The 22368-nt window shown below is 36.2% G+C and overlaps 2 pseudogenes; one reads left to right on the top strand and one right to left on the bottom strand.

The window, feature by feature from the left end:
• Positions 1-2025: 2025 nt before the first annotated feature.
• On the bottom strand, positions 2026-2963 carry LOC133231542 (olfactory receptor 4S2-like; annotated as a pseudogene).
• A 156-nt stretch (positions 2964-3119) lies between these two features.
• LOC133233038 (olfactory receptor 4P4-like) lies at positions 3120-20785 on the top strand (annotated as a pseudogene).
• The last annotated feature ends 1583 nt before the right edge of the window (positions 20786-22368 follow it).

The raw sequence follows: 22368 nt of genomic DNA, 5'->3' as shown, positions 1-22368 counted from the left end.
GAGAGCTGACTACAGACTACAAGAGTCAGTTAACAGCAGCATATAAATAGGATGCAAAGAAAGGCAATGCCAAAGAATGCTCAAACTACCACACAATTGCACTCATCTCCCATGCTAGTAAAGTAATGCTCAAAATTCTCCAAGCCAGGCTTCAGCAATATGTGAACCGTGAACTTCCTGATGTTCAAGCTGGTATTAGAAAAGGCAGAGGAACCAGAGATCAAAATGCCAACATTTGCTGGATCATGGAAAAAGCAAGAAAGTTCCAGAGAAAACATCTATTTCTGCTTTATTGACTATGCCAAAGGCTTTGACTGTGGATCACAATAAACTGTGGAAAATTCTGAAAGAGATGGGAATACCAGACCACCTGATCTGCCTCTTGAGAAATTTGTATGCAGGTCAGGAAGCAACAGTTAGAACTGGACATGGAATAACAGACTGGTTCCAAATAGGAAAAGGAGTTCGTCAAGGCTGTATATTGTCACCCTGTTTCTTTAACTTATATGCAGAGTACATCATGAGAAATGCTGGACTGGAAGAAACACAAGCTGGAATCAAGATTGCCGGGAGAAATATCAATAACCTCAGATATGCAGATGACATCACCCTTATGGCAGAAAGTGAAGAGGAACTCAAAAGCCTCTTGATGAAAGTGAAAGTGGAGAGTGAAAAAGTTGGCTTAAAGTTCAACATTCAGAAAACTAAGATTATGGCATCCGGTCCCATCACTTCATGGGAAATAGATGGGGAAACAGTGGAAACAGTGTCAGACTTTATTTTTCTGGGCTCCAAAATCACTGCAGATGGTGACTGCAGCCATGAAATTAAAAGACGCTTACTCCTTGGAAGGAAAGTTATGACCAACCTAGGTAGCATATGCAAAAGCAGAGACAATACTTTGCCAAAAAGGTTCGTCTAGTCAAGGCTACGGTTTTTCCTGTGATCATGTATGGATGTGAGAGTTGGACGGTGAAGAAGGCTGAGTGCCGAAGAATTGATGCTTTTGAACTGTGGTGTTGGAGAAGACTCTTGAGAGTCCCTTGGACTGCAAGGAGATGCAACCAGTCAATTCTAAAGGAGATCAGCCCAGGGATTTCTTTGGAAGGAATGATGCTAAAGCTGAAACTCCAGTACTTTGGCCACCTCATACGAAGAGTTGACTCATTGGGAAAGACTTTGATGCTGGGAGGGATTGGGGCCAAAAGGATAAAGGGACTACAGAGGATGAGATGGCTGGATGGCATCACTGACTCGAAGGACGTGAGTCTCAGTGACCTCCGGGAGTTGGTGATGGACCAGGAGGCCTGGCATGCTGCGATCCATGGGGTCGCAAAGAGTTGGACACGACTGAGTGACTGATCTTATCTGATAGTTAAAATAGGGATATTGGGGTAATTTTTTTTCCAATAGACTTATTGTTTGAGTAAGGAAAATGAGTCCTAGAGAAAGAAAGCCTTTTCCCCAAACCAGAGGATAACAGGTCTTTTGCTTTCTAAACCTGTGTTTTATCTCTTTGACATTCTGCCCACAACCCCTCCCTCCCATCCAAACCTCACAAGATTTAGTTTTGCTGTTTTGGTGAACTTGTACCAGAATTCCTTAGCTCAGATTTTGGTCATTTTTCTTGAATCCTTTCATTCAAACCACATACACATATCAAATGTTCATTATGTAAGAACCATAAGTCTAAACCTTAGAAAATAGCCTTAACTATTAATACAATCATGGTGAACTATCATTCTTTAAAGAAAATTGAAAAAAGGGGAAAAAAAAAAAATGAAGAGGGGAAAGTCTGACCATGCTGAATTTCTGTGTTTGGTAGTATTTCTTTGTTCTATATATTTCAGAAAATTATGATGAAATATTAGAACAAATATAATCATGATAAATAACAACTTGTTTCCATAGAATGTGTCATTCTCTTATTTGTTCACTTCAAGACACCCTATGAGATCGTTATTATTGTCTTCACTGTGCAGATGAGAATTTTTGAAATCACACATCTTGGATTGTTATTTTTTACTATTTATCACTGGCTTCCCAGAAAACCTTCCTGCTCCACAGTTTCTTCATTGCATTTTTTACTTCTGCATTTCTCAGTGTGTAAATCAGGGAGTTTAACACAGGAGTGATGATGGTATAAAACACAGCCACCATCTTATCCTCTGAAAAGCCACCATCTTATCCTCTGAAAAGGTAGTATCAGGATGCATATACATGAAAGTACAGGGACCAAAAATGATGATGACCACGGCGTTGTGGGCGCCACAAGTAGAGAGAGCGTTGTGCCTGCCTTCTTCTGACTGCTTTCTCAGGGACACCAGGATGATGGTATAGGAGATTAGCAAAATGACAAATCTCCCCAAAGTGATGGTACTGCTGTTGGCTGTCACAACAGCACCAACAACATATGTGTCTGTGCAGGCGAGTTTTAGCATGGGGTGAAGATCACAAAAGTAGTAATCAATCTCATTGGGTTCACAAAAGGGTAGTTGGACTACCAGAGCCACTTGGATGATGGAGTGTAAGAACCCACCTATCCAAGTCCGCAGCAGCATTTTATTGCATCTGTCTCAATCCATGATGGTCATATAATGTAGGGGTTTACAAATAGCCACATAACAATCATAGGCCATTACAGTAAGGATGAAGATTTCAGTACAACCAAAGAAATGTACCCCAAAGAGTTGCAACATGCATCCTGTGTAGGAGATCATTTTCCTTTTGGCTAGTATCATCTTAGGATCTATGACCAAAGAGTGACAAATATCCACAAAAGACAAATAGTTGAGAAAGAAATACATAGGAGACTTGAAAATGTTGCCCACACAAACCGTCAGTATGATGAGGAGGTTTCCTAGCAGAATGACCATGTAGAAGAAAGAAAACACCACAAAACACACTTCTTCAACCTCTATGTTCTGGGAAAGACCCCAGAAAACAAATTCAGTTACACTGATTATTTTTCCATGGAATTAATTTAGCAGGCCAAGTTCCCAAGAGACAATTACATTACCTGAAAGAAAGAAAAGAAAAAAAAAAAAAGTAACGAAGACCAGCAACATTTATTTTTAACTCAAAACAAATGAATAACCAGAATTGATAAAAATGAAAAAATGGGTACTTACCTCTGCTTAGCATGTATACCTAAAGAAATAGAAGTACCCATATTCTACATATTTTGATCATCTTATGTCAAGATGATAGTCCTTTCATTAATTCAGATTTAGATACAAAGTCCAAAGAGATAAAGTAAATCCTCTAAATCACACATTTAACCAACCCTCTGACTTCCCTCATGTTTCATAAAGATTCTTTCATCTATTCCTAACAATTTGCTTCTTTCTAATCTGTCTAAGACACTCAACTGAAATTTGAAACAACTTTTAAGTTTGGGAATATGACAACATCTATATCCTGAAAATATCCGTCTTACTTTTGAAACACACACACACACGCCCATATTTTCCTATCTGAATACTGGTATGAGTGTTCAAATAGTTGGGACTGGATGACGTTGCAGAGTCTTCTTCTTAAGAAACTGTGATATTTGTATACATGCATTTTTGTTCCCATATTTGATATCAAACTCTCATAATAAAGAGTGATGTGATATAGTAGAAAGGAAAGCAAAATTATGCAAATCTGATTCTGAGATATTGGGGCTGTACCTCTAGATAAATTGTTAAGCTTCATGGGGCTTCTGTTATCCCACTTGCAAAATGAGAAAGTTTTTATTTCACTATGATCTATAACATAAATAGCTATTTCTACTATGAAATTAAAAAAAAAAATTCTTTCAGCTTGGAATAGCCATAAAAACCTGAAAAGGAGGCAGAAATTAAAGAAAACAGTGAAAGAAACTGATGGAGTAGTTACTTTACAGTGTTGTGTTCATTTCTGCAGTACAGCAAAGTGAATAAGACACACATATACACATATCCCCTCTTTTGTGGATTTCCTTACCATTTAGGTCACCACAGAGCACTGACTAGACATCTTAGTGCTATACACGAGGATTGTCATTAGTTATCAATTTTATTCATAGCAATATACATATGTCAAGCCCAATCTCCCAATTCAACCCACTCTACATCCCCCGTTGGTATTCATACTTTGTTCTCTACATTTGTCACTCTATTTCTGCTTTGCAAATAAGTTTACCTATACCATTAAAAGATTAGGATGGGTAGATACATTGTGATAAAGTCACACAATGGAATAGTATTTTCCAGTAATAATGAGTGAACTAGAGCTACTCAACATAACAAATTTTCACAAAAACTTATTGTAGAGTAAAAGAAGCCACCTACACAAAACGTTGCTCTGTATCATTCTGTTATATCAGACTTAAAAGGGATCAAATTTAAAAGAAACTGTTGGAGGCACATCAAGATGGGTTTGATTTAAATGGAGGGGAGGAAAATCTTACCTTCAAACTCAGTGATTGAGGATTCCCCAGGAATTGCATTGCTTTGGTATTTTATATACTTGTCTGTTAACATCAATAAATAAATAAATATGTTCTAGCTCTGTGAAAAATACCATTGGTAGCTTGATAGGGATTGCATTGAATCTATAGATTGCTTTGGGTAATATACTCATTTTCACTGTATTGATTCTTCTGATCCATTTCATAATTTGTATGGAAATACAAAAAAAAAAAAAAAAACTCAAATAGCCAAAGCAATCTTGAGAAAGAAGAATGGAACTGGAGGAATCAGCCTGCCTGACTTCAGGCTCTACTATAAAGCCACAGTCATCCAGACAGTAGGGTACTGGCACAAAGACAGAAATATAGATCAATGGAACAAAATAGAAAGCCCAGAGGTAAATCCATGCACCTATGGATACCTTATCTTTGACAAAGGAGGCAACAATATACAATGTAGTAAAGACTATCTCTTTTACAAGTGGTGTTGGGAAAACTGGTCAACCACTTGTAAAAGAATGAAACTAGAACACTTTATAACACCACACACAAAAATAAACTCAAAATGGATTAAAGATCTAAACATAAGACCAGAAACTATAAAACTCCTAGAAACTATACAACATAGGCAAAACACGGTCTGACATAAATCACAGCAGGATCCTCTATGACCCACCTCCCAGAATACTGGAAATAAAAGCACAAATAAACAAATGGGACCTAATTAAAATTAAAAGCTTCTGCATAACAAAGGAAACTATAAGCAAGGTGAAAAGACAGCCTTCAGAATGGAAGAAAATAATAGCAAATGAAGCAACTGACAAACAACTAATCTCAAAAATATACAAGCAACTCCTATAGCTCAATTCCAGAAAAATAAACAACCCAATCAAAAAATGGGCTAAAGACCTAGATAGACATTTCTCCAAAGAAGATATACAGATGGCTAACAAACACATGAAAAGATGCTCAAAATCACTCATTATCAGAGAAATGCAAATCAAAACCACTATGAGGTACCATTTCACACCAGTCAGAATGGCTGCAATCCAAAAGGCTACAAGCAATAAATGCTGGAGAGGGCGTGGAGAAAAAGGAACCTTCGTACACTGTTGGTGGGAATGCAAACTAGCACAGCCACTATGGAGAACAGTGTGGAGAGTTTTCCTTAAAAAACTGGAAATAGAACTGCCTTATGATCCAGCAATCCCACTGCTGGGCATACACACTGAGGAAACCAGAATTGAAAGAGACACGTGTATCCCAATGTTCATCGCAGCACTGTTTCTAATAGCCAAGACATGGAAGCAACCTAGATGTCCATCAGCAGATGAATGGATAAGAAAGCTGTGGTACATATACACAATGGAGTATTACTCAGCCATTAAAAAGAATACATTTGAATCAGTTCTAATGAGGTGGATGAAACTGGAGCCTATTATACAGAGTGAAGTAAGCCAGAAGGAAAAACACCAATACAGTATACTAACACATATATATGGAATTTAGAAAGATGGTAACAATAACCCTGTGTACGAGACAGCAGAAGAGACACTGATGTATAGAACAGTCTTATGGACTCTGTGGGAGAGGGAGAGGGTGGGGGGATTTGGGAGAATGGCATTGAAACATGTAAAATATCATGTATGAAACGAGATGCCAGTCCAGGTTCGATGCACGATACTGGATGCTTGGGGCTGGTGCACTGGGACAACCCAGAGGGATGGTGTGGGGAGGGAGGAGGGTTCAGCATGGGAAGCACGTGTATACCTGTGGCGGATTCATTTTGATATTTGGCAAAACTAATACAATTATGTAAAGTTTAAAAATAAAATAAAATTAAAAAAAAAAAGAATACATTTGAATCAGTTCTAATGAGGTGGATGAAACTGGAGCCTATTATACAGAGTGAAGTAAGCCAGAAAGAAAAAGACCAATATAGTATACTAACGCATATATGGAATTTAGAAAGATGCTAACGACAACCCTGTATGCGAGACATCAAAAGAGACACATATGTATAGAACAGTCTTTTGGACTCTGTGGGAGAGGGAGAGGGTGGGATGATTTGGGAGAATGGCATTGAAACATGTATAATATCATATGTGAAAGGAATCACCAGTCCAGGCTTGATGCATGATACAGGATGCTCGGGGCTGGTGCACTGGATTGACTCAGGGGGATGGTATGAGGAGGGAGGTGGGAGGTGGTTCAGGATGGGGAACACTTGTACACCCATGGTGGATTCATGTTGATGTATGGCAAAATCAATACAATATTGTAAAGTAATTAGCCTTCAATTAAAATAAATAAATTTATATTAAAAAATAAAAATAAACATCAACAACAACAAAAAATAGATATGCTGCTCCTGCTGCTAAGTCGTTTCAATCGTGTCTGACTCTGCGACCGGTTAGATGGCATCCCACCAGGCTCCCCCATCCCTGGGATTCTCCAGGCAAGAAAACTGGAGTGGGTTGCCATTTCCTTCTCCAATGAATGAAAATGAAAATTGAAAGTGAAGTCGCTCAGTGGTGCCCGACTCTAAGCGACTCCATGGACTGCAGCCCACCAGGATCCTCCGCCCATGGGATTTTCCAGGCAAGCGTACTGGAGTGGGGTGCCATTGTCTTCTCCAAAATAGTTACGACTCATTCCTTAATCTCAGTAGTCCTTCATATTTACTTATAATGGATAACTCTCCAGTGGTGTAATGTCAGACACTCTAGTGAGGTCATTGCAGCATATGTTCAAATAAGGGGCATGGGGAATCCTTTTGACTAAAGCCCCTATAAAGCTGTTATTCAAGCCAAGCTACAGATGTATTAATAAATGATTCCTTTAGTTCTGGTTTAGGATAGGATTACACAGTGTCTTAGGTAATCATCAGGAATTCTATCGACCTGAGGACACATCCCCCAAAGATCTGTTAATTCCAACTGAACTCTGTGCTCTGAGGTATGTTTTGTAGCAACGTTCCTGATCTGTATATTAGACTTGATAGCATAGTCATTCCAGGTGTGCCTTCTCTTTTACAGTAGAAATAATGATAAAAACTGTAATATATATAATGATAACCCAATTCAGACTTGAATACATCCCTTAAAACTTTCTCACTTTGCAGGGGGTATAACAGAAGCCCCATGAAGCTATCTTAAAACCAGATTGCATTAATTTTTATTTTCTTTCTCCTACACTGCATATCTCGATATGAGAGTTTGATATCAAATAGGGGGTCCAAAAATTCATGTACACTCTCATTCTCCTTTTGCTTTTCCTCCTGAATTAAACAAAACATTTTATTCTCCATTCAGAGAGTCCTTCAGTTTAAGAGACTTCAAATCATAGCAGTTTTTGACAACTGTGAATAATGTGTCTTGGTTATCATATAAAAGAAACTGGTCATTTAAAATCAAATCTGGGGATTCTGTCTCCATTGTCCATCCAGCAAAGTCCAGGAGGAAAGCTTCTTTCTCCCAGAATCAAGATCCACCTCAAAGAATTTCTTCCTCCACATTCTTAACATGTCAAACATACTAACACCTCATTCTCTTTTGAAAGTCAAGCATTTTCCTACTCATATGTCATTAGTATCCATCTCATAGTCTGGTTTGCATGCATTTCATCATTTTATTATCATCTTAAAAATTTTTATTCTCCCCCTATTTATAAGAATATTGTCTTGCAATTACAAGTATTCAAAATATAGAAATTTGATAAAATTCTCTCTTTTTCAGAAACCTTCAATGTTAGTTTTAGAATTGAAAAATCTCACCAGTATTGTCCACAGCGTGGATTTTGCTTTATTTTTCTATCACTCCTGACATAATTTGGATGCAACTATTCAAAACATAGTTAATAGCAATACCTTAAGAATTGCTTTGTGAATAATTGGTTTCAGAGAATCCCTGAGCCCAGAAATTCAAAAATTGGTAGAATTGTATTGTTCCTGGTCTGTCTCTCAACAACTAAAATCTGCCATTTTGCAGTACTGATGGCAATAAATCCTGTTTTCTCTACTTCTTATATGGCCATTTTAAAGAGAATGATACAAAATGTTAATGACCTTGGGGAAAATCTTTCTCCTAAAGTACCCTCTAAAATCAGGCTGTGAAAAGAGACAAAGAAGGACACTACATAATGATCAAAGGATCAATCCAAGAAGAGACATAACAATTATAAATATATATGCACCCAATGTAGGAGCACCAAAACATGTAAGACAAATGCTAACAAGTATGAATGGGGAAATTAACAATAACACAATAATAGTGGGAAACTTTAATACCCCACTCACACCTATGGATAGATCAACTAAACAGAAAATGAACAAGGAAATACAAACTTTAAATTATACAATAGACCAGTTAGACCTAATTGATATCTATAGGACATTTCACCCCAAAATAATGAATTTCACCTTTTTCTCAAGCACATACAGAACCTTATCCAGGATAGATCACATCCTGGGCCATAAATCTAGCCTTGGTAAGTTCCAAAAAATTGAAATCATTCCAAGCATCTTTTCTGACCACAATGAGTAAAATTAGATCTTAATTACAGGAGAAAACCTATTAAAAATTCCAACATATAGAGGCTGAACAACACACTGCTGAATAAACCAACAAATCACAGAAGAAATAAAAAAAAAATCAAAATATGCATAAAAATGAATGAAAATGAAAACACAACAACCCAAAACCTGTGGGACACAGTAAAAGCAGTGCTAAGGGGAAAGTTCATAACTATACAGGCATACCTCAAGAAACAAGTCAAATAAATAACCTAACTATACACCTAAAGCAACTAGAAAAGGAAGAAATGAAGAACATCAGGGTTAGTAGAAGGAAAGAAATCTTAGAAATTAGGGCAGAAAGAAATGCAAAAGAAACAAAAGAGACCATAGCAAAAATCAACAAAGCCAAAAGCTGGTTCACTGAAAGGATAAATAAAATTGGCAAACCATTATCCAGACTCATCAAGAAACAAAGGGAGAAAAATCAAATCAATAAAATTAGAAATGAAAATGGAGAGATCACAACAGACAACACACAAATACAAAGGATCATAAGAGACTACTATTAGCAATTGTATGCCAATAAAATGGACAATGTGGAAGAAATGGACAAATTCTTAGAAAAGTACAACTTTCCAAAACTGAACCAGGAAGAAATAGAAAATCTTAACAGACCCATTACAAGCACGTAAATTGAAACTAATCAGAAATATTCCAGCAAACAAAAGCCCAGGTCCAGACGACTTCACAGCTGAATTCTACCAAAAATTTAGAGAAGAGCTAACACCTATCCTACTCAAACTCTTCCAGAAATTTGCAGAGGAAGGTACATTTCCAAACTCATTCTATGAGGTCACCATCACCCTAACACCAAAACCTGACAAAGATGCCACAAAAAAAGAAAACTACAGGCCAATATCACTGATGAACATAGATGTAAAAATCCTTAACAAAATTCTACCGATCAGAATCCAACAACACATTATACAACATGACCAAGTGGGCTTTATCCCAGGGATGCAAGGATTCTTCAATATCCGCAAATCAATCAATATAATACACCACATTAACAAATTGAAAAATAAAAGCCATATGACTATCTCAATAGATGCAGAGAAAGCCTTTTACAAAATTCAACAACCGTTTATGATAAAACTCTCCAAAAAGCAGGAATAGAAGGAACATACCTCAACATAATAAAATCTATATATGACAAACCCACAGCAAACATTATCCTCAATGGTGAAAAATTGAAAGCATTTCCCCTAAAGTTAGGAACAAGACAAGGATGCCCACTTTCACCACTACTATTCAACATAGTTTCGGAAGTCTTGGCCATAGCAATTAGAGCAGAAAAAGAAATAAAAAGGAATCCAAATCGGAAAAGAAGAAGTAAAACTCTCACTGTTTGCAGATGACATGATCCTCTGCATAGAAAACCCTAAAAACGACAGAATGATCTTTCTTCATTTTCAAAGCAAACCATTCAATATCACAGTAATCCAAGTTTATGCCCCAAACAGTAACACTGAAGAAGCTGAAGTTGAATGGTTCTATGAAGACCTACAAGACTTTTTAGAACTAACACCCAAAAAAGATGTCCTTTTCACTATAGGAGACTGGAATGCAGAAGTAGGAAGTCAAGAAACACCTGGATTTGGCTTTAGAATATGGAATGAATCAGGACAAAGACTAATAGAGTTTTGCCGAGAGAACGCACTGGTCATAGACAAACCCTCTTCCAACAACACAAGAGATGACTCTACACATGGACATCAACAGATGGTCAACACCGAAATCAGATTGATTATATTCTTTGCAGCCAAAGATGGAGAAGCTCTATACAGTCAGCAAAAACAAGACCGGGAGCTGACCGTGGTTCAGATCATGAACTCCTTATTTCAAAATTCAGTCTTAAATTGAAGAAAGTAGGGAAAACCACTAAACCATTCAGGTATGGCCTAAATCAAATGCCTTATGATTATACAGTGGAAGAAAGAAATAGATTTAAGGGACTATATCTGATATATATAGTACCTGATGAACAATGGATGGAGGTTCATGACATTGTACAGGAGACAGGGATCAAGATCATCCCTATGGAAAAGAAATTATAAATTATCCTAATTTGTGGATTTTCTTTTGTGTGTGTGTGTGTGAATTTCCTTTTATTTTAAAAATGGGGATGACACATTGGGTGTGTAGGACAACTTGACATATTTTAATTTAAGCTGTTTTACAACTTATGCTTTTCATCATATCTCATAAATAACGGTCTATCTCAAGGCCATTTTTTTTTGAATATACATATACATAGATGTAAATTCTAGACCTCTAATTCATTTGCATTAATTTTTGTGTATAGTATGTGGTAGTGTTTCTGGCTCATATATATTTTTTTTTTCATATAGATATCCAATGATTGAAAACTGATAAAGGTCAGTGTACATTCCAATCCCAAAGAAAGGCAATGTCAAAGAATGTTCAAACTACCGCACAATTGCACTCAACTCATACACTAGTAAAGAAATGCTCAAAATTCTCCAAGCCAGGTTTCAGCAATATGTGAAACGTGAACTTCCAGATGTTCAAGCTGGTTTTAGAAAAGGCAGAGGAACCAGAGATCAAACTGCCAACATCTGCTGGATCATAAAAAAAGCAAGTGAGTTCCAGAAAACCATCTATTTCTGCTTTATTGACTATCCCAAAGCCATTGACTGCGTGGATGACAATAAACTGTGGGATATTCTGAAAGAGATGGGAATATCAGACCACCTGACCTGCCTTTTGAGAAACCTATATGCAGGTCAGGAAGCAACAGTTAGAACGGGACATGGAACAACAGACTGGTTCCAAATATGAAAAGGAGTACGTCAAGGCTGTATATTGTCACCCTGCTTATTTAACTTATATGCAGAGTACATCATGAGAAATGCTGGGCTGGAAGAAGCAAAAGCTGGAATCAAGAGTGCTGGGAGAAATATCAATAACCTCAGATATGCAGATGACACCAGCCTTATGGCAGAAAGTGAAGAACAACTAAAGAACCTCTTGATGAAAGTGAAAGAGGAGAGTGAAAAAGTTGGCTTAAAGCTCAACACTCAGAAAACTAAGATCATGGCATCTGGTCCCATCACTTCATGGGAAATAGATGGGGAAACAGTGGAAACAGTGTCAGACTTTATTTTTGGAGCTCCAAAATCACTGCACACGATTATTGCAGCCATGAAATTAGAAGACGTTTACTCCTTGGAAGGAAGGTTATGACCAACATAGACAGCATATTGAAAAGCAGAGACATTACTTTGCCAACAAAGGTCCATCTAGTCAAGGCTATGGTTTTTCCAATAGTCATGTATGGATGTGAGAGTTGGACCATAAAGAAAGCTGAGTGCTGGAGAATTGATGCTTTTGAACTGTGGTGTTGTAGAAGACTCTTTAGAGTCCCTTGGACTACAAGGAGATCCAACCAGTCCATCCTAAAGGAGATCAGTCCTGGGTCTTCATTGGAAGGACTGATGTTGAAGCTGAAACTCCAATATTTTGAACACCTAATGCAGATAGCTGACTCATTTGAAAAGACTCTGATCCTGGGAAAGATTGAGGGCAGGAGGAGAAGAGGGCCACAGAGGATGACATGGTAGGATAGCATCACTGACACAATGGACATGGGTCTGTGTGGACTCTGGGTGTTGGTGATGGACAGGGAGGCTTGGCTTGCTACAGTTCATGGGGTCGCAAAGAGTCGGACATGACTGAGCCACTGAACTGAACAGATCCAGTTGATGAAGCATGTGTTCATAAAACTATTCTTTTTGCATTGAATTACCTTGATATTTTTGTTTAAAATTTTACATATATGCTTATTTATAAACATTCTGTCACGTTTCAACAGCACACAACTTAACTTACAGGAGCTTTATAGTTCCTCTCGAATTTTGGTAGAATAAGTTCTCCAGCTGTGTTCTTTCTTTGAACATGAGTTTCTATTCCATATAATTTTGAAACTGTATCTTTCTACACAAATTTCAAAAAAGAATTGTCCAAAACTCGACCAGGAAGAAATAGAAAATCTTAACAGACCCATCACAAGCATGGAAATTGAAACTGTAATCAAAAATCTTCCAGCAAACAAAAGCCCCGGTCCAGATGGCTTCACAGCTGAATTCTACCAAAAATTTAGAGAAGAGGTGACACCTATCCTGCTCAAACTCTTCCAAAAAATTGCAGAGGAAGGCAAATTTCCAAACTCGTTCTATGAGGCCACCATCACCCTAATACCAAAACCTGACAAAGAAGCCACAAAAAAAGAAAACTACAGGCCAATATCACTGATGAATATAGATGCAAAAATCCTTAACAAAATTCTAGCAATCAGAATCCAACAACACATTAAAAAGATCATACACCATGACCAAGTGGGCTTTATCCCAGGGATGTAAGGATTCTTCAATATCCGCAAATCAATCAATGTAATACACCACATTAACAAATTGAAAAATAAAAACCATATGATTATCTCAATAGATGCAGAGAAAGCCTTTGACAAAATTCAACATCCATTTATGATAAAAACTCTCCAGAAAGCAAGAATAGAAGGAACATACCTCAACATAATAAAAGCTATATATGACAAACCCACAGCAAACATTATCCTCAATGGTGAAAAATTGAAAGCATTTCCTCTAAAGTCAGGAACAAGACAAGGGTGCCCACTTTCACCATTACTATTCAACACAGTTTTGGAAGTTTTGGCCACAGCAATCAGAGCAGAAAAAGAAATAAAAGGAATCCAAATTGGAAAAGAAGAAGTAAAACTCTCACTATTTGCAGATGACATGATCCTCTACATAGAAAACCCTAAAGATTCCACCAGAAAATTACTAGAACTAATCAATGATTATAGTAAAGTTGCAGGATATAAAATCAACACGCAGAAATCCCTTGCATTCCCATACACTAATAATGAGAAAACAGAAAGAGAAATTAAGGAAACAATTCCATTCACCATTGCAACGGAAATAATAAAATACTTAGGAATATATCTACCTAAAGAAACTAAAGACCTATATATAGAAAACTATAAAACACTGGTGAAAGAAATCAAAGAGGACACTAATAGATGGAGAAATATACCATGTTCATGGATTGGAAGAATCAATATAGTGAAAATGAGTATACTACCCAAAGCAATTTATAGATTCAACGCAATCCCTATCAAGCTACCAACAGCATTCTTCACAGAGCTAGAACAAATAATTTCACAATTTGTATGGAAATACAAAAAACCTCGAATAGCCAAAGCGATCTTGAGAAAGAAGAATGGAACTGGAGGAATCAACCTACCTGACTTCAGGCTCTACTACAAAGCCACAGTTATCAAGACAGTATGGTACTGGCACAAAGACAGAAATATAGATCAATGGAATAAAATAGAAAGCCCAGAGATTAATCCACGCACATATGGACACCTTATCTTTGACAAAGGAGGCAAGAATATACAATGGATTAAAGACAATCTCTTTAACAAGTGGTGCTGGGAAATCTGGTCAACCACTTGTAAAAGAATGAAACTGGACCACTTTCTAACACCATACACAAAAATAAACTCAAAATGGATTAAAGATCTAAACGTAAGACCAGAAACTATAAAACTCCTAGAGGAGAACATAGGCAAAACACTCTCAGACATACACCACAGCAGGATCCTCTATGACCCACCTCCCAGAATATTGGAAATAAAAGCACAAATAAACAAATGGGACCTAATTAACCTTAAAAGCTTCTGCACATCAAAGGAAACTATTAGCAAGGTGAAAAGACAGCCTTCAGAATGGGAGAAAATAATAGCAAATGAAGCCACTGACAAACAACTAATCTCAAAAATATACAAGCAACTCTTACAGCTCAACTCCAGAAAAATAAACGACCCAATCAAAAAATGGGCCAAAGAACTAAATAGACATTTCTCCAAAGAAGACATACAGATGGCTAACAAAAACATGAAAAGATGCTCAACATCACTCATTATCAGAGAAATGCAAATCAAAACCACTATGAGGTACCATTTCACACCAGTCAGAATGGCTGTGATCCAAAAGTCTACAAGCAATATATGCAGGAGAGGGTGTGGAGAAAAGAGAACCCTCTTACACTGTTGGTGGGAATGCAAACTAGTACAGCTACTATGGAGAACAGTGTGGAGATTCCTTAAAAACCTGGAAATAGAACTGCCTTATGATCCAGCAATCCCACTGCTGGGCATACACACTGAGGAAACCAGAAGGGAAAGAGACACGTGCACCCCAATGTTCATCGCAGCACTGTTTATAATAGCCAGGACATGGAAGCAACCTAGATGTCCATCAGCAGATGAATGGATAAAGAAAGCTGTGGTACATATACACAATGGATATTACTCAGCCATTAAAAAGAATACATTTGAATCAGTTCTAATGAGGTGGATGAAACTGGAGCCTATTATACAGAGTGAAGTAAGCCAGAAGGAAAAACATAAATACAGTATACTAATGCATATATATGGAATTTAGAAAGATGGTAACAATAACCCGGTGTACGAGACAGCAAAAGAGACACTGATGTATAGAATAGTCTAATGGACTCTGTGGGAGAGGGAGAACGTGGGAAGATTTGGGAGAATGGCATTGAAACATGTAAAATATCATGTAAGAAACGAGTTGCCAGTCCAGGTTCGATACAGGATACTGGATGCTTGGGGCTAGTGCACTGGGACGACCCAGAGGATGGTATGGGGAGGGAGGAGGGAGGAGGGTTCAGGATGGGGAACACATGTATACCTGTGGCAGATTCATTTTGATATTTGGCAAAACTTATACAATTATGTAAAGTTTAAAAAAAAAAAAAAGAATTTGTCAGTTTCTTCTGTCTAAGCCACCAGGGAATTCATGTGTATATGCCAATGCTAATCTCCTAATTTCCCTCCCCCGCCTCCCTTCGTCTCCCTTTTGGTAACCAGAGGTCTGTTTTCCACGTCTATGAATCCAGTTCTGCTTTGTAAATAAATGAATTTGCATCAATTTTTGATTCCACATAAGTGATGTAATTATTTGTCCTACTTGGTCTGACTTACTTCACTTAATTTGAAATCTGTAAGTCCATTCAGGTTTCTGCAAATATTTACCTTCCAAGCAATATTTTCTTTTTTTTAAATTTTATTTTATTTTTATATTTTACAATATTGTATTAGTTTTGCCAAACATCGAAATGAATCTGCCACAGGTATACATGTGTTCTCCATCCTGAACCCTCCCCCTTCCTCCCTCCCCATACCATCCCTCTGGGTCGTCCCAGTGCACCAGCCCCAAGCATCCAGTATCGTGCATCAAACCTGGACTGGCGACTCGTTTCATATATGATATTATACGTATTTCAATGCCATTCTCCCAAATCATCCCACACTCTCCCTCTGCCACAGAGTCCAAAAGACTGTTCTATACAACAGTGTCTCTTTGGCTGTCTCGTATACAGGGTTATTGTTACCATCTTTCTAAATTCCATATATATGTGTTAGTATACTGTATTGGCGTTTTTCTTTCTGGCTTACTTCACTCTGTATAATAGGCTCCAGTTTCATCCACCTCATTAGAACTGATTCAAATGTATTCTTTTCTAATTTTATTTTTAAATTACTTTCATTGTTCAGTTTCTAAGTTATGTCTGACTCTTTGTGACCCCATGGGGTCAGACCAAGTAAGACAAATAATTACATCACTTATGTGGAATCAAAAATTGATGCAAATTCATTTATTTACAAAGCAGAACTAGTTTCATCTAGATGAATAAAAATAAGTTTGTAACATGCAATGTTTTGATAAAACAAGAGAAAATGTAAATATATTCTGGAGAATGTAAGTTAAATATGAGAGTTTCTGCTCTTATGCCGACAGCATAACGAACAGCAAAGTTATTTTCAAATGAGGAAATAAAGTAATTTTGGAGAATTGTTTCATGATGCAAGGAAAATCAGACAATTGACATGTGTTAAAAATTGCCTTAAAATAACCAACCTATTATCAAACTAATTGAAATTTTTTCATCACCATATTATTGAAATTGATGCTTATATGATTGCATTTTGTTAAAATTATGTGGGAATTCTTTTTTCTTTTTGTTGAACTTTTATGTAGGCATGACAGTTCCTTTGACTGCTAAACTACTTACTCAAACAAAAATGAGTGTTAAAAAGTAGTGTATTACGAACCATATATATCACTGGGTATTTTATATTTTTCATCAAATTTCTGAATTATGTAATAATATCTTAATTGTAAGATAAATAAGATGATATTTTCAAACATGTTAAACCATTAGCCTGAGAATCACACTGGTTAGTTAATTTAGCACTCCTCAACCTTCCCATAACTTTGCTGTCATTACTTGAACCATTTGTTTACTGGTTGCCTGGTATTCTTTATTTCATCTATTGTGTCTTCAGTTTTTGTATAGATTTCCTTACTATCACATGTTCAAAATGTTGTTTTATGACAATATTTTCTCCTCACTTGCCTTTTCACATTTCCTTTTACCTCTGTTAACACCATTAATTACATTATATTAGCTCAGAAGATGTTGTTTTAACCTATTATCGATTAAATGTGTTTCTTTTAAATACACAGTATCTTTTTACAAGTGCAAATTCTCAGAAAGATACACTGGATATTCATTAACCAGATATTTGCATGTTGCTTTCTGCTCAGATGAGGATTCCAAATTCATTATTTTCATTGCTGCCCTTTGTAATAACTTCTTCCCCATTCATCTCAACTCTCCTGTTTAACCACAGATTAAAAAAGAATCAGGGTTTTTGTCTTTTCTCATTTTAGTGTATTAGCTTCCAATTTGGAGGAATTATTTTGACTCTCTATCTAGGTCTCTTCTATAGTCAGAGATTCAGGTTAATGAAGTTATTTCTCTCCAATTTATTTATTTATTTATTTATTTTTGTCTAAATGGCAACCCACTCCAGTACTCTTGTCTGGAAAATCCCATGGATGGAGGAGCCTGGTGGGCTGCAGTCCACGGGGTCGCTAACAGTCGGCATGACTGAGAGACTTCACTTTCACTTATATAATACATTTCTTTAAATCAATTTTATATAAATGCTTTTATTTGACATATCAATATTATTCAACCTCACATGCAAAAAAATCTATGTATCAATTGCCATTATGTAGAAAACAGATCAATGTACTGCAACCTCCCCACAAAAACCTTTTAAATACTTTTGAATTAATGCTAATTTCTGGTGAAAACAGGGTGAAAGCTTTATAGTGAGAGTGAAACAAAGTAGCATAATGAGAAAATTTAACCTCTGTGATATTGCAGTTTTGAATAATAGTTTAAAATAGAATTGGTGTCATGCAGGCCATTTTAAATGCCTCTTAACTATTTGCCATCTAAAATCATCATTGAGACTATAAATAGCATTAATAATAACTTTGTGAAGCCCTAGACTTGACAGTTTTTAAATATGAAAACCATGCACTTGCTATAAAAACATTAATTCTCTGTTTGCTTTTTATTTTTTCTTTTAAATAGACATATGGTGGCCTGGATATGACTTCAAACACTAAAAGTGTGCTAGCTTTTGCAAAGCCACTGTGGACAAATAATTCCTCATTAGTGGTTAAAATAGCATCTAGAAGTGAACTTGTTCTATCTTGCACTTATTTTACACGATTAAAAGCATCTTAAGATTATCCCTTAGTTACAAAAGATGAAAATCTATAAACATTTCATTAATTCTTTACTGCAACACATGCCACTGAGGGAATAACTGGACCGAAAGTTGTCATATCATCTATTTTACTAACAGTAGTTGTTTTTTTTTTTTTTTTGGCATGAAGTTTCCAGCAACAAACACTTGAGTAACTTCATATTTATTGTTCTTTACCAATATCCAAAGCAAACTTCAATATCAGTAATGCATATTTTGTCTTAACACATGGAATATAAATATAAGAAATAAATTAATTTATAGATTTTTGGCAATTTAAATCATAATGTATAAATAAAATATAAATTGTAATATGAATCTTAATGTATATTTCTCAAAAGTTCTTTACCTTTTTATGTAACAACAATCACATTGATTTACCCACTAACTATGCTTGATCACAGAGTATGTGTACATGCTGAATTGTGTCCAACTCTTTGAGATGCTATGGGCTGTAGCCCTCCAGGTTCCTGTGTCCATGGGATTTTCCAGGCAAGAATACTGGAGTGGCTGCCTTTCCCTCTTCTAGGGGATCTTTCCAACCCAGGGATCAAACCAGTGTCTCCTGCTTTGAGGCAGATTCTTTACCACTTAAACCATCACAGAAACCTTAGGATGCCCTATTTAAATTAATGTTCAGCAGTTCAAGCTGGGATTTTAAACAAATTTGTGTTTCTTTGGGATTCATCCCAGATAATTCAGGGAATTTGGTTAGATAATTTTAAAAGAAAGAAAGTTGCCTTCATGTATATGGCCACAATAATTGAAAAATATACAAAAGAATATTTTCTTTCCTTGGGTCAATTAGCCTTCTTTGTTTTGTACAATATTTTATTAACAGCAATTAACTTTTTATTTTCAAAATAATGTTTAAATATTTAAAAATTTTATAAATAAGTGATTAAATTACATAATCATTTTCATTATAAATTGTTTTGCAATAGATTTATAAAGTAAGAGAGATTAAAAACATTTACTAAATCAATAACTAATATTAAAATTTTATTCATGTAAATGTATTTTTGGTAAATTTTATATTAGTGTGCTCATATTCACCCAAGCATATATTTTCTTTTTTTCTGAAACATTTGTGTATAACCTACACTAAACTCAAATAGAAAACCAGAGAAACATATCAGAATTAATTCTTCTAGGACTTTCATATAACCAGAACATACAAATATTTTCCTTTGTGTTATTCTTATTCTGTTATCTTGTCCTGTTGGTAGGAAACCTTCTGATCCTCTTCTGCATTCAATACAGTCCTCTTTTTAACCAACCAATGTACTATTTTCTCAGCTACTTATCCCTCATAGACATCTGCTATACCTCCAGCGTTACACCCAAACTAATTGGAGATCTGCTAGTAGAGAGAAAGACTATATCCTATGGAGATTGCATGCTACAGGTCCTTATCATGCACTTCTTTGGAGGTACTGAGATCTTTATTCTTACTGCCATGGCTTTTGATCACTATGTTGCCATCTGCAAGCCTCTCCGCTATGTGATTGTCATGAATAGAACAAGATGCAATCTTCTCCTCTTAGCTGCTTGAGCGGGTGGAGCTGTCCATTCTTTTCCTCAATTTTTTATGGCAATCAGCTTGCCTTTCTGTGGTCCTAATGAAATTGATCACTATTTCTGTGATATTTTTCCATTGCTAAAAATTTCATGTACTGACACCTACATCACAGGTGTTCTTGTGATTGCCTTTTCAGGAATGCTTGACTTAGTTACATTTGCTGCCTTGTTTGTTTCCTATAGCATTATATTATTCACTTTAAATAATCGTTCAAACGAGGGAAGACACAAAGCCCTCTCTATCTGTGGGTTTCATATCACTGTGTTCATCTTATTTTTTGTACTTGTTATCTTTATCTATCTTAGACCTCCCACTATTTTCCCTGAGGATAAGGTGTTTGCACTATTTTACACCATCATTGCCCCCATGTTCAATCACTTAATCTATACTCTAAGAAATGCAGAGATGAAAAATACTTGGAAAAATTTAGTATCAAACTGTTTTCAAAGGAAGCATACCTTTAAGGAACAAGTTGTTCAGCAAAGAGATATTTAGAGTAGCAACTATTTTTTTTTAATTCAATAACCTTTATTTTTCCACTGTCAGATACATTTATCTCTCATAATATACTTTACTGTAATTATTCCCTTTTCTCTGAAGTCTTTTATTTTATTTTTTTAAATTTTATTTTGCCAAATAGCAAAATGAATCCACCACAGGGTTCTATACATCAGTGTCTTTTTTGCTATCTCATATACAGGGTTATCATTACCATCTTTCTAAATTCCATATATATGCGTTAGTATACTGTATTGATGTTTTTCTTTCTGGCTTACTTCACTCTGTATAATAAGTTCCAGCTTCATCCACCTCATTAGAACTCATTCAAATGTATTTTTTTTAATGGCTGAGTAATACTAGGGCAAACTGCCAAATGTATTCAAATACATTTGAATGAGTTCTAATGAGGTGGATGAAACTGGACTCTGTGGGAGAGGGAGAGGGTGGGATGATTTGGAAGAATGGCATTGAAAGATGTATAATATCATATATGAAACGAGTCGCCAGTCCAGGTTTGATGCACGATACTGGATGCTTGGGGCTGGTGCACTGGGACGACCCAGAGGGATGGTATGGGGAGGGAGGAGGGAGGAGGGTTCAGGATGGGGAACACGTGTATACCCTGGTGGATTCATGTTGATATATGGCAAAATCAATACAATATTGTAAAGTTAAAAAAATAAAAAATAAATAAATAAAATTAAAAAAATTAAAAGCTAAAAAAGAAAATAATAATGATACAAAGGTAGAATCAATAATTCAGATCACTGTAAACAAATTTACTTGCTTTGCACCTAATGACCTGAATTTAGTACCATTTCCAATATTAATTAAGGAGTTGCATAATAAAATTATGTTCCTAAATTTATAAGTAAGTGGCTAGTCATTGTATCCAGAATGAAAGCCCACTCCTGTTAAAATGAAAGTGCAAGTCACTCAGTTGTCTCCAACTCTTAGCAACCCCATGGACTATACAGTCCGTGGAATATTCCAGGTCAGAATGCTGGAGTGGGTAGCCTTTCCCTTCTCCAGGGGATCTTCCCAACCCAGGGATTGAACCCATATCTCCTGCACTGCAGGTGGGATTCTTTACCAGCTGAGTCACAAGGGAAGCCCAAGAATACTGGAGTGCATAGCCTATCCCTTTTCCAAGGGATCTTCCCAATCCAGGAATCAAACCAGGGTCTCCTGTATTGCAGGCAGATTCTTTACCAACTGAGCTGTTAAAATGAAAGGGGAAAAATAACAAGACAAAACAAAATAAAAACTAGTAAAAAGACAAAATGTGGCCTATAAACAGATTCAAATGCACACACACACACACACACACACACACACACACGTAGAAAGCAGTTTTGCTACACATAAATGTTTATAGCAGCTTTACTCATGATTACCAAAACTTGGAAGCAACCAAGATGTCCCTCAATAGGACATGAATAAATAAATTGTAGTACATCCAGACAATGAAATGTTATTCAGAGTTAAAAATAAATGAGCTATTAAACTGAAAAAATATTCAGGAAACTTGAATGCATATTACCAAATGAAAGAAACCAGACTGAAAGGGCTACCTG

This window comes from Bos javanicus, chromosome 19 (assembly GCF_032452875.1).
Source record: "Bos javanicus breed banteng chromosome 19, ARS-OSU_banteng_1.0, whole genome shotgun sequence".
Taxonomy (NCBI): Eukaryota; Metazoa; Chordata; class Mammalia; order Artiodactyla; family Bovidae; genus Bos; species Bos javanicus.
The sequence above is the reverse complement of the archived record's forward strand: the minus strand, read 5'-3'. Positions and strand labels throughout refer to the sequence as shown.